The sequence below is a fragment of the Dryobates pubescens genome, chromosome 4, assembly GCF_014839835.1.
Source record: "Dryobates pubescens isolate bDryPub1 chromosome 4, bDryPub1.pri, whole genome shotgun sequence".
In the NCBI taxonomy this organism is placed as follows: Eukaryota; Metazoa; Chordata; class Aves; order Piciformes; family Picidae; genus Dryobates; species Dryobates pubescens.
The window spans coordinates 2,062,285-2,077,508 of NC_071615.1; the positions used below are offsets into that span (position 1 = coordinate 2,062,285).

At 54.0% G+C, this 15,224-nt stretch overlaps 1 protein-coding gene across 2 annotated transcripts in view; it reads right to left on the reverse strand.

Annotated features, from left to right (window-relative positions):
• Positions 1-14,846, reverse strand: part of RAI1 (retinoic acid induced 1) — an 82,271-nt gene extending 67,425 nt beyond the window's left edge. Inside the window, exons 1-2 of one of the 2 annotated variants that reach the window (XM_054180285.1) lie at positions 14,697-14,846; positions 1,014-1,125 (exon numbers count right to left, since the gene is read on the reverse strand). The gene's annotated coding sequence lies outside the window, so the exon portion shown is untranslated. The remainder of the gene's footprint in view (positions 1-1,013; positions 1,126-14,696) is intronic. The other variant, XM_054180284.1, reaches the window with a different exon arrangement.
• Between the last annotated feature and the right edge of the window lie 378 nt (positions 14,847-15,224).

Genomic DNA, 15,224 nt, shown 5'->3' on the forward strand with positions numbered 1-15,224 from the left:
TGCCTTTCTTTTACTGGCCTGCCCAACGGTTTGTACGGCAATGAAAGGTCTCTCAGCATTGCCAGATTGCAAACAGCTTGTCTTAACTTGGTTTTGATCTCGAGGGACAGCCTGTGTTCATGGAATCATGGACTAGGTTGGGTTGGAAAGGACCTTTAAAACTCATCCAGTCAAACCTCCCTGCAGTCAGCAGGGATGGCTGCAACTACAGCAAGGCTGACCTGGAATGGCTCCAGGGATGGGCCATCTACTATGTCTTTGGGCAACTTGGGCCAGCGTCTCACCACCCTTCTCATAAAAGATTTCTTCTTTCTACCTAGTTCAAATCTCCCTCTCCTAGTTTAAAACCATCACCCCTTGTCCTACTGATCATAGAATCATGGAATCATGCACTGGTTTGGGTTGGAAGGGACCTTTAAAGGTCATCTAGGTCATCATGTTCATACAGCTCTTGGCACCACAGTGCTCAGAGCCCGACCACAGCTTATCAGCATGCAGAGCCTCAGAGAGCTTTACTTGCACCATAGTAAGAAATTGGCTTGTACTGGGAACACGAATCAGTTGGAAAAGTGAATCTCTGAGTGAAATAGCTTCAAGGAACCATCATGCTCACATGCTACCAGGGGGCTGCTCCAAATTCACACCTCAGCCCAAACCATATCCCAAGGCTCCATCCCAAGATGGGATGGGGATGTGCCCATCCCAACTGTTCTGCTGCAGCTGCAGCCTCAAGATGCCCAAGTTATGTCCTTGCATGGCCAAATCTGCATCCCAGAAGCATGAAAAACAGCTCTGAAACGTCCAGTCCAGATTCCTGTGTTACAAAGCACAGCTCTGAGAAACGGAAGCTGAGACCTGTTAAATCCACAGACCCACCCACTGGAGAGCCAGGCAGGCTCAGCCCTACAGAAGGCTCTCTGGCCCTCCATCTAGTCCAGTTCGTAAGTGATAAAAGCGTCCACGACTGCAGCTCTCATCTGGGAAGAAGAACAAACAACCCAAGCAGATCTTACCACTGGGAAATGGTTTCTAAGGGTCTCCAGAGATATCCTCTTTCCTACGCTCATTCCATTAGTGCTGTGCATGCTCCATTGTCCCAGTCTCTCCCTCCTTAGTGGTTACATCCTACAAACACAAACAGATTTCGAGTCCCCTGTAGCTACTTGGCCCATGTGGATAATAATTCTCCCTCCTTGAGCACCTTTTATCTAGAGTTCTGGAAGCATCTCCCTGGCATTAATAGTGATGAGCTTCTCCACCATTATGCAACGTAGGGTTAGCACCATGATACTTTGCAGCTGAGGGGACTTCAGGCACAGTACAGTCAAAGATTCAGTCCTGACAAAGCAGTGTGTCCTCTCATGCTCCATTGAATGGCACCAGGATGGTGGCATTTGGCCCCATACTGAATTGGGTCCTAAAGGATTTGCCAACAGCATCAGAGAAAGGAAGAGATCCCAGGTTTGTGCCTGAGTCACCAAACCCTCTGTTTTCCCTCCTGTGCCTGGAGAAGCCAACAGAAAGTCTTCTCTGGATGTCGATGGGAAGTTCATGCTTTTTGAGTCAGTTAAACAGCTTTTGAGGTTTTTTTGGGGGGGGGGGGCTTGAGGGGGTGGGCAAAGAGGCTTTTACTGCTCAGTCATTTTGATAACCAAGGAGCCAAGCTTTTACCCAGCAACAGGCTGGGAGAATGACTGATGGAGACCATGACCCCAGTGAACCACAGCCTTGCTCCCCCAGTCCCTTCCCATTTGCCTTTTGTGATTACAATTAGTAGTGGGGGGCCAGCAGGTGGGGGGGAAAATAAAATCAAATCAAATCAGAGACACACACCCCACACCCCCCCCCCCTCGCCCCTACTCCCCTCACCCCACTCCCAGCCCCTCATTGTCTGCATGAGGCTGGCTGAGCCTCTGCACACTGCAGTCCTCTGCCCATTGTACTGCTGAGAACATGCGAACAGACGCTCTCGGGCGATGGGTTTTATTGAACGCAACTTCAATGGCAAATGGAGAAGGGAGGAGGGGGGGAGAGAGAGAGAGAGAGAAAAAGAAGGGAAGGAAAAAAAAAAAAAAGCCTTGAAAATCCATGCCAAAAAAAAAAAATAAAAAAAAGAGGTGGGGAGGGTGTTTTTTAATGCAATCAATGGCTCCTTCCTATAACTCTGCCTGTTGTGAGGAAATTTCTTTCCAGTAGCAGCCAGCAGCAGTCCCAAGGCTGTGACATTGCTGTAACGCTTGGAGCTCAGCTCTCTATCTCTGGCAGCAGCTCCGTCTTTTTGTCATTATTGGCTGTGATTGCAGGGGGTGAACGCCAGCTCGCCGAGTGCCGAGATATTGCTGCCTTCCCCTCCCTCTGGACAACCTGCCCTCCGAGAGGAGTTTGGGAGGGTGGTGGGGAGGAGATGGGGGTGAAATAAGGAGTGGAATTCTCTTTGCTTCCCCCGAGGAAGCTCCTATCCAAGCCCACATGGATAGGTAGAGGTCCCCAAGGCCCTTTTGGAAAGCTCATTAGGAAAGTAGTGACAGATGCATTAGCTATTAAAAAAAAAAGGGGGGGGGGGGGAGGGGGGGGAAGAAGCTATCATAGAACTTTAAAAAAAAAAAAAAAGAACCACACCACAACAAGCCAGCAGCAGCCACCCGACAGTTTTATTGCTGTCAGATCCTTTCTTGGTTGGTTTTTGGTTGGGTTTTTTTTTTTGGTGGGCACGTTGCAAAGCAGGAGAGGTTTGGGGAAATATCTGACGCGTGCATGCTCCTCCTGTGCTCTGGGCTGTCAATAAGCCAGCCAGGGTACTTCTCACCTCCCCCCCCAGGAGGGGACTGCCAGCTCTGCCTATTGCCACTACAGCCACTCGCCCTCCCCATCCCCCCCCAGCACCTCCGGGAGAGGAGGTTTTGGAACGGGCACGTCTGGCCGCATGCAAAGCTGTGGAAGGAACCCGCTGGGAGGTCATGGGGGCGGGGGGGACACGCAAAAAAACGGGCGTCAGCTGCTGCCATCTCCAACTCCAAGCTGCAGCCTGAGGAGGACAGGTCTTGGCATGAGATGTTCCCTCCTGATCTAAGCAGAGGTGATAGAGTCCTGCGTGCCAGGACCTGCTGTCCTTGCAAGCTCCAGCAACACGCTGGGTGGAAGGACAGGGACAGGTCACATTGTGCAGCTGCACTGGACACACAGTCAGACTCCAGGCCCCACCTCAGGTCCCCGCTCTCTCCAGCACCAGGTTGTAACGCACAGCCCTCAGAGCTTGGGGAACAGGCACACACACACACACACACGCCAGCAGGATACACACTGGCAGGATAAATCAGTTCCCTGCACCGAGTGTGAGCAACACATTCTGGAAGCAGCTGGCAGAGCCCTGCAAGTGGGGATCAGGGTGGGCAATGGTGGGTACTGGATAAAGATTAGATGCACTAGATGGTGGTCTGGGCAGATAAGCTGCAGTAGAAGTAGATGATGGGAAGGATAGGGAAGTAGGATCAAGGTGATGGTGTGGGCTTGGAGTTCCTTCCTCATCCTGTGAACCAAAAAAGGCCACCACAGCTCTTACACCAGCATGAAGAGCACAGCCCAGGTAGTAAGAGGACAATAACAGATGTTGCACCTGCATGACAGCTCCTGAACCGTGCCAGATGAGCTGAAATTCACATCTGAGCCACAACAGCAAAGCTCTTCCCACAAACAGCAGCGGGGAATCAAAACATCACTTCCACAACCACACTCACAGCACCAGCTCCTGCCTCCGTGCACCCTGATGGACCATCCTCACCACAACAGGATGCTTCCACCAAGCACAAGCAGACCTCTCCCAGACCTCTGAAAGGGGCTCTCTCAAAAAGCAACCAGGAGGGTATCGGAGCCCACATCCCCTGACCTCCCCTCCCAACCACAGTCAGGAGGCAGAAACCTCACCAGAGGCAAACAGTAGCAGCAGCAGCAGCAGCAGCAGCAACCGTCCCCCTTCGGTCGAGTTTTAAACGGCTCTGGGCTCCCCTTCAAACACATCTAAATGCACCGATCCTATTGTGTGCATAAATCTTTGCACCGGGGCCTTGCACGCCTCCACACTATTGATAAAGAGAAATGAGTCTTAAATATTTAATGAGCGAATAAACCCGTTAAGAGGATATGATTAACTGCACGCCACAGCTCTGCATTTAAGGTGTCCCTGCTGTACCTTTAGAGGGGTTTTTATTTTTAAGGGAAATCGGCAGCAGCAGCTGGTGGAAGCCAGCAGCCGGGGTGCCACGAGGGGAGGAGCGCCAGCACCGCCGCTCCGTGGGCATAAATATGCCACGGGAGCCCGTGCTGTTAAAGCGGGGGGGAGGCCCAGGAGGGACCATATTGATTCAGCCTGATGGCAGGGGGGGGCAGAAAATAAGAGCCAAGGAGGTTTTACAAGAGGTAGTAGTGAGAGCCAGGCTGCCCATTAGAGGAAACGTCTGAACTCTGCCACCTTTCTGCGGTGGCAGGAGGGGGGCTGCTTGGGGGTGGGGATCAGGAGACCTTGGGAGATGTTTCCAGCTGGTTCAAGGAGCTGGAGCACAACCCCGGGCGAGTCACTAACGGTCACCCTGTGCCCAGAGTGGAGCTCTGTGTGAGACAACCGAGGTCTTGTTTGCTGCGGGTGTGGATCAAGGCAGTCTGTGGAGCCAGGCTGGTTGCACGTTCCCCTCCCTCTGCCTCCACCGAGCCAGCAGCAACCTCAGGCCGAGCAGGGCCAGGGTACCAACTCGCCAGCCAGCCCACAGGATGTTCCTCAGGCATGCAGCAAGCCATCAATGGAAGATTTTATGAAACCAAGAGCTATAAATGTCCCTTTGCCATGGGACTTTTCTCTTTTTTTCTCTTTCTAAATTATTTTGATCATTATTTTTACCAGAGCCAGGCGAAGAATACAAAACAAACCACCGTGAATCATCACTCTGGGTTTCAGATATGTTAAATTTAGCTGTTTTGGTGCCACCTTTTTTGTTTATGTTCTCCAAGTGTCTCTTGCCAACAAGTTACCGGCAGGGATTTTTGGCCAGGAAGGGGGGGAGGTTGAGGGGATGGAGGGGGGGGGAAGAAAAGAAGACAAGACACAGACTGCGAATTTTAAGCATCTTGGAAGAAAGTGAATTTCAAAGTCTTAATTGCAACAGCTCACAGAACCACAGAACCACGAACCAGGTTGGAAGAGACCGCTAAGATCATCAAGCCCAACCCCCCCCCCGCCCCCACCCCTTCAAATCTCAAGCCTAAAAAAAAAAAAGGAAGCCAAAATCCAGCGTGTGAGATGAGATCCCAACGAAAACAATTGAAACAACTCTGCTTCCCCAGTGGAACCTCCACAAAAGAGCAAAGAGCAGGAATCGCTTTGCAGAGAGAAGGACGGCGCCGGCGGCGGTCGCGGTCCCTCCTGAACGCTTAAGGCGACGACGGCAAACCACCAACCCTCTGCCAAGCGGCGAAATGTCGTGGAATCGATCGTTTATCACAGGTCCTGCCACCGGCAGGGATTATCACATGGGAACGATGCCCCCTGCGCGGCGGCGAGCGCGGCAGAAGGGAGCCACAGAGACCGACGGACAGATGGAAGTCATGCTTGGAAATACTTCTAATCGGAGAGGCTGAGCTGCCGTGGCCGAGCGAAGGCCCACGCGCCCGTGACCTGGTATAAATCAGGGCGAAATAACTCGGGCAAGGGGATGTACAAAGCAGCCCCAGGCAGGAGGAAGGGATGCTCTGGGTGACGCAGCCAAGCGGAGAGCAGCTGTAGAGGAAGAGCCGCGGAGCCCTGACACATGCTGGCCAAATCCCAAGAGGCGTCAGCGCAGAGTAACATCGAGGATGAGCTGTGGAACTGTGTGACTGTGGCTGGTGGGAGATGGCTGATCCCCTGGTGCACATGCTGGTGAGCAGGGCAGCAGCAGGGAAAGAAGCAGCTCCAGGTAGGTCTGGTTAAAACCCAGGTGGATGCTGCTTCACCAAATGCTGATTCATAGAATTATTTCAGCTAGAAAAGACCTTTAAGACCATCAGCTCCAATCAGTAACCCAGCACTGCCAGGTCACCACTAAACCATGATCCTCAGCACCACATCTACACAGCTTTCCAGTCCCTCCAGGGACAGTAATACCAACACTTCCCTGAGCATTCTGTTCCAGGACTTGAAAACCCTTTTAGGCAAAAAAAAGTTTCCCCATGTCCAACCTAAACCTCCCCTGGCACAACCTGAGGACATTTCCTTGTCCTGCTGCTGTTACTTGGGAGAAGACCACCCTTCACCTGGCTCCAACCTCCTTTCAGGGAGTTCTACAGAGCTACAAGCTCTCCCCTCATCCTCCTTTTCTCCAGGCTAAACAACCCCAATTCCCTCAGCTGCTCCTCACAAGACTGCTCCAGACCCTTCACCGGCTTCAGTGCCCTTCTCTGGACATGCTCCAGCACCTCAATGGCCTTCTTGAAGTGAGGGGCCCAAAACTGACACCACTATTTGAGCTGCAGCCTCACCAGTGCTGAGTACAGGGCAAAAATCCCTGCCCTGGTCCTGCTGGACACACTATTGCTCATACAGGGCAGGATGCTGTTGGCTTTCTTGGCCACCTGGACACACACACTTGGCCACCTGCAAGGGGAAGTAGCATCCCACCATCCAGAGACTGCAAGCATCCAGATCCCTGCAGGATCTGAAACCAAGAGCCAGAACTTCACCAAATATCACCCTGTCTCTCCTCAAGCCCTAGACTGAGATGAACTCTGGCTTCACCCTGACAATTTCTCCCAAGGCCACCTTTGATGCTCAGAGCATAGAGGACCAGAGAAGCAGGCATCTACCAAAACCTGAACAGTCTTTCTTGCTCAAGAGCCAAACTCCATGTCCTTGCCAGATTTACTTTATCACAGCAATTGCATCCAGCAATGAGTGTGGAGGCCAAACCTTCCCCATGCTTGCTTTCCAGCTGGGAGAGAGAAGCTGAAGGGAGAAGGCAGGAGCTTTTGAGGGGCAGGAGCAAGTAAATAAGGAGAGAGGGTGCCGGAGGACCTTGGTGGCCACACCAGGGCACAGAGAAGCTGGGAGCTTCTCAGCACAGGGTAGATGGACAGGTGGCTGCAGAGGTCTCAGCATGATCAGGACACTGCTGAAACAGAATCATAGAATGGTTTGGGTTGGAAGGGAGCTTTAAGGCTTACCCAGTCCAAGCCCTGCTTCAGTCAGCACGGGCATGTTCAACTAGAGCAGGTTGCTCAGCCCCCCAAACAACCTGACCTGGAATGGTTCCAGGGATGGGACATCTACCAACTCTCTGGGCCAGTGCCTCACCACTCTCATCATAAAAATTGCCTTCCTTCTCTCTGGTCTGAATCTTCCTCTTTTAGTTTAAAACCATCACCTCTTGTCCTGTCACAACAGGCCCTGCTCAAAAGTCTGTTCCCATCTTTCTTATAGACCCCCTTCAGGTACTGAAAGTCTCCCTGGAGCCTTCTCTTCTCCAGGCTCCACAACCTGATGGAATGGAACAAGTGCCCCCAAGCAGCACTGACTGTAGGGTCCAGCAACACCACTTCACTAACAGTATCTGCACAACACCAATCCCAGCAAAGATCCTCCCCAGCCCAGGCTGGAGCACCCTGCTCTGGGAGCTGTGGTCCCCAATGGGTGCTGCCACCCACTTCAATATGGGCAAAATCTGCTCTTGCTGTCACTGCCTGCACTTCCCTGCAGAGCATTGCAAGTGCCCCTGTGCTGGGCAAAGCCTGCAGGCACTGCTCAGGCAGGGAGACACCAGAGGCCTCTTCCTGCCCAGCTACCATGTGCAAGGCAGTGCTGCAACAGTCTGGTAGAGATGGAGCTGTTTTACATCCCAGCCTGGTCAGCTGACGTTTATCAGGGTAACAAAAGGTTACAGCTGGATCACAAGACAGGCTGCCAATGCATCTTCCCCTTCTGGGGAGGAAAGTCAAGAGCCAAAGTTGTTAAAAGGAGTCCACTCATCTCTCACATCTTCTTCTGCCTGCAGTTTGATGTGTGGGGCAATGGTTCCTCTCATCTTCCTTTGAAATGAAAGAGGAAAGGCAAATGCAAGAATTAAAAATAACCCCAAACAATAATCAAGTTCTTCTAATGTCTTGGGTCAGATATTCCCCAAAGCTTCTGTTGTGGCACTCTAAGAAAGCTGAGGCTGGATCTCTTGAATTCAGGATGCTTCCATCAATTTGCACCAGCATTTTGATTTCAACAAGGCTGGCTGGGTATGCACAGGCTGTTCTGTGCCTGGACTGAGGCATCAAGAGAAGCCCTCAGGAACTGAGAGTCATTATTTGTTATTAACTCACCTGGAATCTCTGATTTCTCACAGGTTATTTTGCTACTTGGCTGAGGAGTAAAACAGCTCCTTATAAAAGAGGAAAAAGTGAACCATCCACCAGCGCAGGATCCTCTTTCCAGTGGACTTCAGCAGGTCACCATCAACCTGGATCAAAAGCAATCAAGATTGTCCTGGTGGCTTCAGGGCTTTCTTCTTGTATCCATTTATTGACCACAAAATAAATAAAGGAACCAGCTCCTGCAGAGACTGCCCTGCTCCAGCCTCCTGCCTTCCCATGTTGGGCAGCACTGGGTATCACATTTGGCTGTTTTCAGACCATGGCCCCATAAAGCAGAGTCCCCTTGCAAGGTCATTCCAGGCAGGAAACTGCTGCTTGGTTGGAGCACCTGAGAGGGAAACTCAGCCCCCCTTTCCAAAAGCCTCTGAGGAGTTTGTTCTGGAGAGATGGAGAACTGCTGAGATCCCAGAGGCTCTGCTCCTGGCTGTCCAGTGGATTCCTCCCAGTGCTGATCTGGTGGCTGTCACAATGACCTTTCATGGATAATGATTTGTTGGGACCACAGCTTAAGGTGCACTGGGCACTTCTATGCCCCAGCTCTCTTACAGCATGTATGTGGTCTGGCTGGGTTTGCAGACAGGGAAACCAAGGCACAGAACTGACTCTGGAGACAGCCAAGCCTCCAGCAGTATCTCCAGCTGTAGCACTCAGGAGCTCCAATGATGCTGCCCACGATACCAGTCTATCACTCACACCCAGCTGAACTTCCCTAAGGGCCCCTGAGGAGCGATACTCTGCTTTCCCTCCATCCCCAAATCATCCACTGCATGCTGCTGGCCTTGGTGCCTCTCTCTTGAGCACCAGTTTCTGTCTCTGGCACCCAACAGGCACCTCCTGACAGCCAGGCTCTGCCCCACTGATGCTCAGGGTGCCACCTTCCCCTCCACCAGCCTCAGGAGGACACAGCAAGGGGGCTTGTGTGTCTCTAACAGGGCTGGTGACAGCGAGGTGGACAATGACATTTGCTGCAGGAGCCTGACATTGAACCCAGCCAGTCAGAACGGAGGGTGTTTTGCTGGCAAGGGTAGAGGCTCTGCTCTGACACCATCAGCGAGGGGCAGGAGAGGGAGGGGAAAGGAAAAAAGCCGAAGCAGCAGCCAGACAGCTGCCTCTTCCTCCTCCTCCTTTTGTGCAGAAATGTGTTTTTGTTTGTCAGTCAAACAGATTGTTTTCTCCTTCTTTGCAGGCCAATTGTTTCTGCTCCTGCAAGATAAGGGATTGAAAAGGGCTATATTTTTATGGCACTGAATCTAGGTCCTCCGAATTGGAGGGGAGACATCAAGTGGGAGGAGATTCCTGTTCAAATCAACACTCCTCTCCCCAGTTCCACTCTCCAATCCTATTTCCACCCCCATTTTCCCTTTTTTTCCTTCCTTCTCCTGCCTGGAGCTGCCTCTCAGCCCTCTCGCTATTTAATCTCCATCTCTCTGGTCGACTCAGGAGGTTTATGCAGCTTCGTCCTCTTTGCACCATCTGCTGAAATGAATCCAGCTGTCCCCTAGCCACTCTGTCCAGCCATCCTCCTCCTGCCACCTCCTCCTGCCATCCTCACCCCAAAAAAGGGGAGAGCAAAGTTGATGCCGTATGTGGCCATCCAGATGAACAAAACCCAGGAGGGATTTTCTTTTCTGTGAAGAGAGAAGACACACTGGAGAGGCAGATCCCATCATGAGGCAGAAGCAGGAAGAAGAGATGAGGGAGAATAATGGTTAATAAGGGCAAGCCCAGGCTGGGATAAGGCAGCAAGTTCCTCTCCTGGCTTCCAGAGCAAGGCCAAAGAGCCTGTGTTCAGTCTTCTTCCTTTCTCTTGTTGGACTCCCTCAAATTCACCATCCACGTTGGATGCTGTGCCTGATGATGATGGTTGAGAGAGTGAACAGCAGAAGGGTGACCACTGAACCACTGTCATCATCACATTCAGATATATCAGAGCAGGTCCACAAGCCAACAGACTTGGAGAAGGTCCCTGCTCTGGGGACCATTAGGGCTGGAGGCAAACCCAGCCTTGAAAGTGGTGGGGATGCCACGTCTCAAGCAGGAGTTCTTTGCTCTGGTGACCAGCGCTGAGGACCGGTGGGAGGTTCTGCCTTCCCTCCTTGGGAGATGAGAGCCAGGAAGGGGGCAGAGTGGTTCATATCCAACTCATAAGCCTCTCAGAGCTCAGGCTTGAGGAGTGAGATTCACTCAATTAATTTTGCTTTGGCAAAAAGTCCATTTTTATTGCTATTTCATGCCTTCAGTATAGATTTTCCCTGCTCGTCTCAAAGGGATAATAAAACCTGACTCGTTCTTTTTATAAAAGTCTCACACTCCCTCTCTCACCAGGCTCTGTGTTCCCCAGCTAGAGATGTAAATTTAAAGGGGAAATGCTGTCACTTAAAACAAAACAAAACCAAAAAAAAGCAACTCAGAAATATCATCTTTGAGCATATTCCAGCTTGAAAAACTAGGCTGTTGCAAGCAAAGCAAAAACCACGTGGCTGCCTTCCCGCAGCCAAGTGGCCTCCCCACACAGCAATGGTCACCCTCCCACCAGGGACCACGGGTGACTGGCAGCCCTAGGAAGCCACCCTCCATCTTTCATAGCTAGTGGAGGCTCTCATTTCACTGGGACATGTAGCTTTTGTTGGCTGGGGATTGGGAAGTGCAGGTGGTGACCGCTGCTTGGTTCTGAGTCTTTACACTTGGCCATGATGCTGGCTCCCCAGTGCCTGCACCTGTCTCCCTCCTCATCCTTCTCCTCCTCCACACCAGGTCCAGGGTGAAAACCTCACTGCTGCTAGCCCCAAGCAGCTGCATGAGCCCTCCTGGGGGAAATCCCAAATCCACATGATGCTGAGCAGGTGGATTTCGAGCATGTTTCCAAGTGGGTGGTGGGACAAGATGCTGACAGGATGATGCACAGGTCCGACCTGCTCTGCCCCAGCTGGGATGCATCCTGCCCAGTCTTCAGAAGGGCTGCAGTTGTGGAGCATCCCTCTGGGAGGTGAAGAGGGGAGAAGGAAACTGCCCTTACTCATGCCCTTGCCACAGTGGATAGGATGGGAGCAGAAGCCAAGTGGCACTGCTGGAAGCCTGTCATTAGTGAGCAGCAGCAATCACCTGGGGACAGGGTGGAGTCTATGAGCACGTTAGAGCCAGGTGCGTGCCTGGCAGGTCCGATCCAGCTGCCTAGGATGGACTCAAGATTGTTTACTCCTGCCCCAGCCATGGGTCTGATTCAGTGATGGGCAGAAATCCAACGTCACCAAGACTCTCCTTGCTCCAGCGGAAATCAGGAGTGAATCCAAAGCGAAGAGAAGCAGTACGAGGCAAGAGGAGACTTGTGTGAGCCTGAGTGGTGCCAGCCAGCGTGCTGCCACACCAGCCCAGCACTCAGCCCCGTGCCACAGCACCAGACCACACCAGCCAGGAACGGGCCATGGGGTGACAACCAAACCCTTCACATGGAACCCTTCTCCTCACCCTCTCCCTTTTGCCCCACCACAAAACTGCCTGCAGAGCCCAGCTGCTTGGAAACTCAAAGCCCTGCCTGCATCTGGCAGGACAGGCAGTGCCCACAGCAAGAGGAAACCCACAGCTTGCTCCGTTCCTGCAGGTGTGCCTCCAACCAACAACAGTTTTAGGGTTACTCATGCTGGGACAGGCAGCAAAGAAGAGATGAGGAAACCTCCAGTGATAACACAGTCCCAGGCTAACTGACAGCCTGTCACCTCTGGGCTCAGCTCACCATGTCCCTGGTGAGGCTCCATCAGTTCAACCAAAGTTATGCTGTTTCTTCTGATGACAGAACAAACTGTCCTTCCCCACCCCGAGCTGCCAAGTCTGAGAGATGCTACAGAAAAGAATTCTGTAGCTCCCCCATTTGGGGGGAAATCTATTGGGGTCCCTAGAGCCCTCATAAAGCTTGACCCTCCAGGCTGGAAGATCCTTAGTGAGCTGTGACAACCTCTGCAGCACAGGCAAAGGCAGGAGATGATTAAGACTGGCTGAAATCTCACAGGACTCTGATGTCTGAGAGGCCCCACGCAAGGCAGAGAGAACACTCTGGGCTGCTCCTTGCAACCTCCTATTCCCCTCACCTTAGCATGGGGCCGAAGGGAGAGCAGGGACGGAGCTAGGCCAGGAACCAGGTCACGGCTGCTGGTTTCCAGGCAGCAAAGGTTTGGAAGAGCAGAGGATCATTTAGCAGAGCGACAGTGAAGGTTCAGAGCAGAGCCTTCAAATTACACGCTACAGAGCACTTTTCCTGCCTAAAAGGTCTCTGAAATGACTGTGGCGGCTCTGAAACGAAGCACTCTGTATGCAATTGTTCCCTGGGGCTTGCAGAGGAGACAGAGCCAGGAGAGGAGAGGTGGGTCTGCGGTCCCCGGCAGGGGCAGCTCCTCAGCAGATGAGGATGCACACTTCTGCTGGGCTCCACGGCACAGCCCAGCTGCTTCCCTAAATCTCCCCAGCAGCTTCTACCGGTTGTGCTTGCCTTTTCTTTCTTTTTTTTTTCTTAATTTTATTATTTTAATTTAGTTCTCACTTCCTGCCTTGAACTCAGCCCCAGGCTGCAGAGCTACTGCTTCGGGTGCAGAGCCTGGGCTCCAAGCCCCAGGTACAAACCCATACTGAAACCCCTAATCATCACTGCTTTTGTCATACCTCAAGGCACACTTTGATCCCGCAGGGAATGGGGAGGGAAGAGCGCTCAGAGGGAACACGTCCTTTCCTCCATCTCATTTGGCTCCTTCCCATCCTTCTCCACTCCATCCCCCCAGCAGCTCAAGGTCCACTTTCATCAGGCAGTGACAGACAGCAGGAGATGCGGTCTCAGCACCAGCTGAGCACGCAGTGCCAGGGCACCATGCACAGCCAACCCTCTCTCATCAACACACAGGTGACAGCAACCACATCCGCAAAGCCACCCCGGTGCTGCTCGCCCTCCTGGGGAACACAAGCTGCTACCTCGGGGAAGGGAAAGTCCCAGCAAAGTCCCAGCACCCAGTAAAACAACATTTCTGGACCCTCAAGGAGGCTCTGGCGATGTTGGCAGACGGAGCAGAGCTGGGAGAACCCTCAGATGGTTCTGGGACCACCAAAGATGCCTTCCCTTCACGCACACACTACCCTAGGAGCAATTTCGCATGCAAAACCCCCACTGTTGTTTTTGTTCCTCCAAAACATCACTCTGGGAGGTCACCTGAGGGCAACCAGCACGGCACAGCTCGCAGCCAAAGGGGGTAGAGCATGCAGGAACCAGTAGCCACAAGAGCTTTTGGGTATTCAGATTTGCTCAGGTCTGAGGGACCGCATCGAAGGCAACGGGGAACAAACACACACCCCAGCATCTCCCCGCTCTGACGTCAATGACAGCCTCCGGTAGGTCTGCAACGTCAACCACCACGCTTCACCACCGGCCAGAGAGCCCTTGGGATGGTGACCCACGGGCCGGGGAAGGAGGCTGGTCAGCATCTCCCTTGGGATAAGCACTGCCCAAGCTCAGGCTGCTGTTCCAGCAGCGCTTTTTTGCAGGGGGTGGTGTGAATGGGACACACACCCTGGGATTTAGCTGGAATTTAGCAGCAGGAGGGCTTGGGGGGTGCCCGGGGCTCTCAGACCAGCTTCCTTCAGGGGTACTTCAAATGCACCATGTACCCCCCTTCTCTATCTGCAACCGTGGGATTGGGGGAGGTTGGGGAGCCCCTTGCTACCCCCCATCGTGACGTCAGAGTACATGGGGACAGGGTCGCGCTTGGTGGTCCGGGCAGGGGGCAGGGGGCCTCGAGGCCGGGGGTCGGAACGGGCTCGGTTACAAACAGGAGCGCGAATGGAACGGAATGGGTAGCGGGAAGGGGGAAAGGGAAGGGGGAAAGAAAAGGAGCAAAAGCGAAAAGGGGAAAGGCAGGGAAAGAAAGAGAAGGGAACGGGAAACGAAGGGAAAGGGGATGGGAAAGGGGAAAGGAAGAAAAAGGGAATGGGAAAGGGGAAAGTAGGAGAAAGGGTACGGGAAAGAAGAGAAAGGAAAGGAAGGGGAAGGGAAGATGCCGATAGCGCGACACGGACGCGGCAGCAGGAACGCAACGGGCCCGGCGGGCGCCGCGGCTGCAGCCGCCGTTGCGACGCGAAGCGAGCGGGGCTGTACCGAGGGGCCCCCGGCACGGCTCGGCCAGCCACTCTCCTCCCCAGCCAGACAACGGGTGTCACCCCACCACCAGCACCACTCCGTCCCCGCTGCCCTCCCCGGGAGCCCACCTCGGCCGGTGGCGTTTCAGCCAGTGGCGTCTGAGCCCGAGGCCCTCCCGGGAGCCACAACTGGAGCCTTTTCTTACCTGCCGGGCCGGTGCCCCGGAGGGAAGGATCTCAGCGGCGGCGCTGGGCGGGGGCGGCCCCGGCGGCCATCCCCGAGCGGCCGCGCCGCTCTCCGCCGCGCCGCGCCGTGCAGAGCCGCCTCGGCGGTGTCAGCGGGCGGGAGCCCCGCGCGGCGCCGGGAGGGAGGGAGGGAGGGAACGGAGAGGGGGGGAGGAAAGTCGGGGGCATGACCGAGCGCCGTCGGAAGTGCACGCGCGCCCGCCGCCCTGCCCGCGACGGCGGCGACACCTGCCGGCCGCGCCGCGCGCCACCGCCAACCGGCATCCGGGGACGGGCCCCGCGCGCCGCCGGGAACCGAGCGCGAACCGAACGGGAACCGAACAAGCTCCGCTAGGCATCGCGGCGGGCGCTAAGCATCATGTACCGGCCACCACAGGGGCTACCGGGAGCGTGAACCGGGCAGCAGTGCCAGCGGCAAGAGATCATATGGCAACGTGCGCCGGGTGGCGGGTTAGGGGTGGGTGGTGGGCAGTGGTACTCGAGCAGGG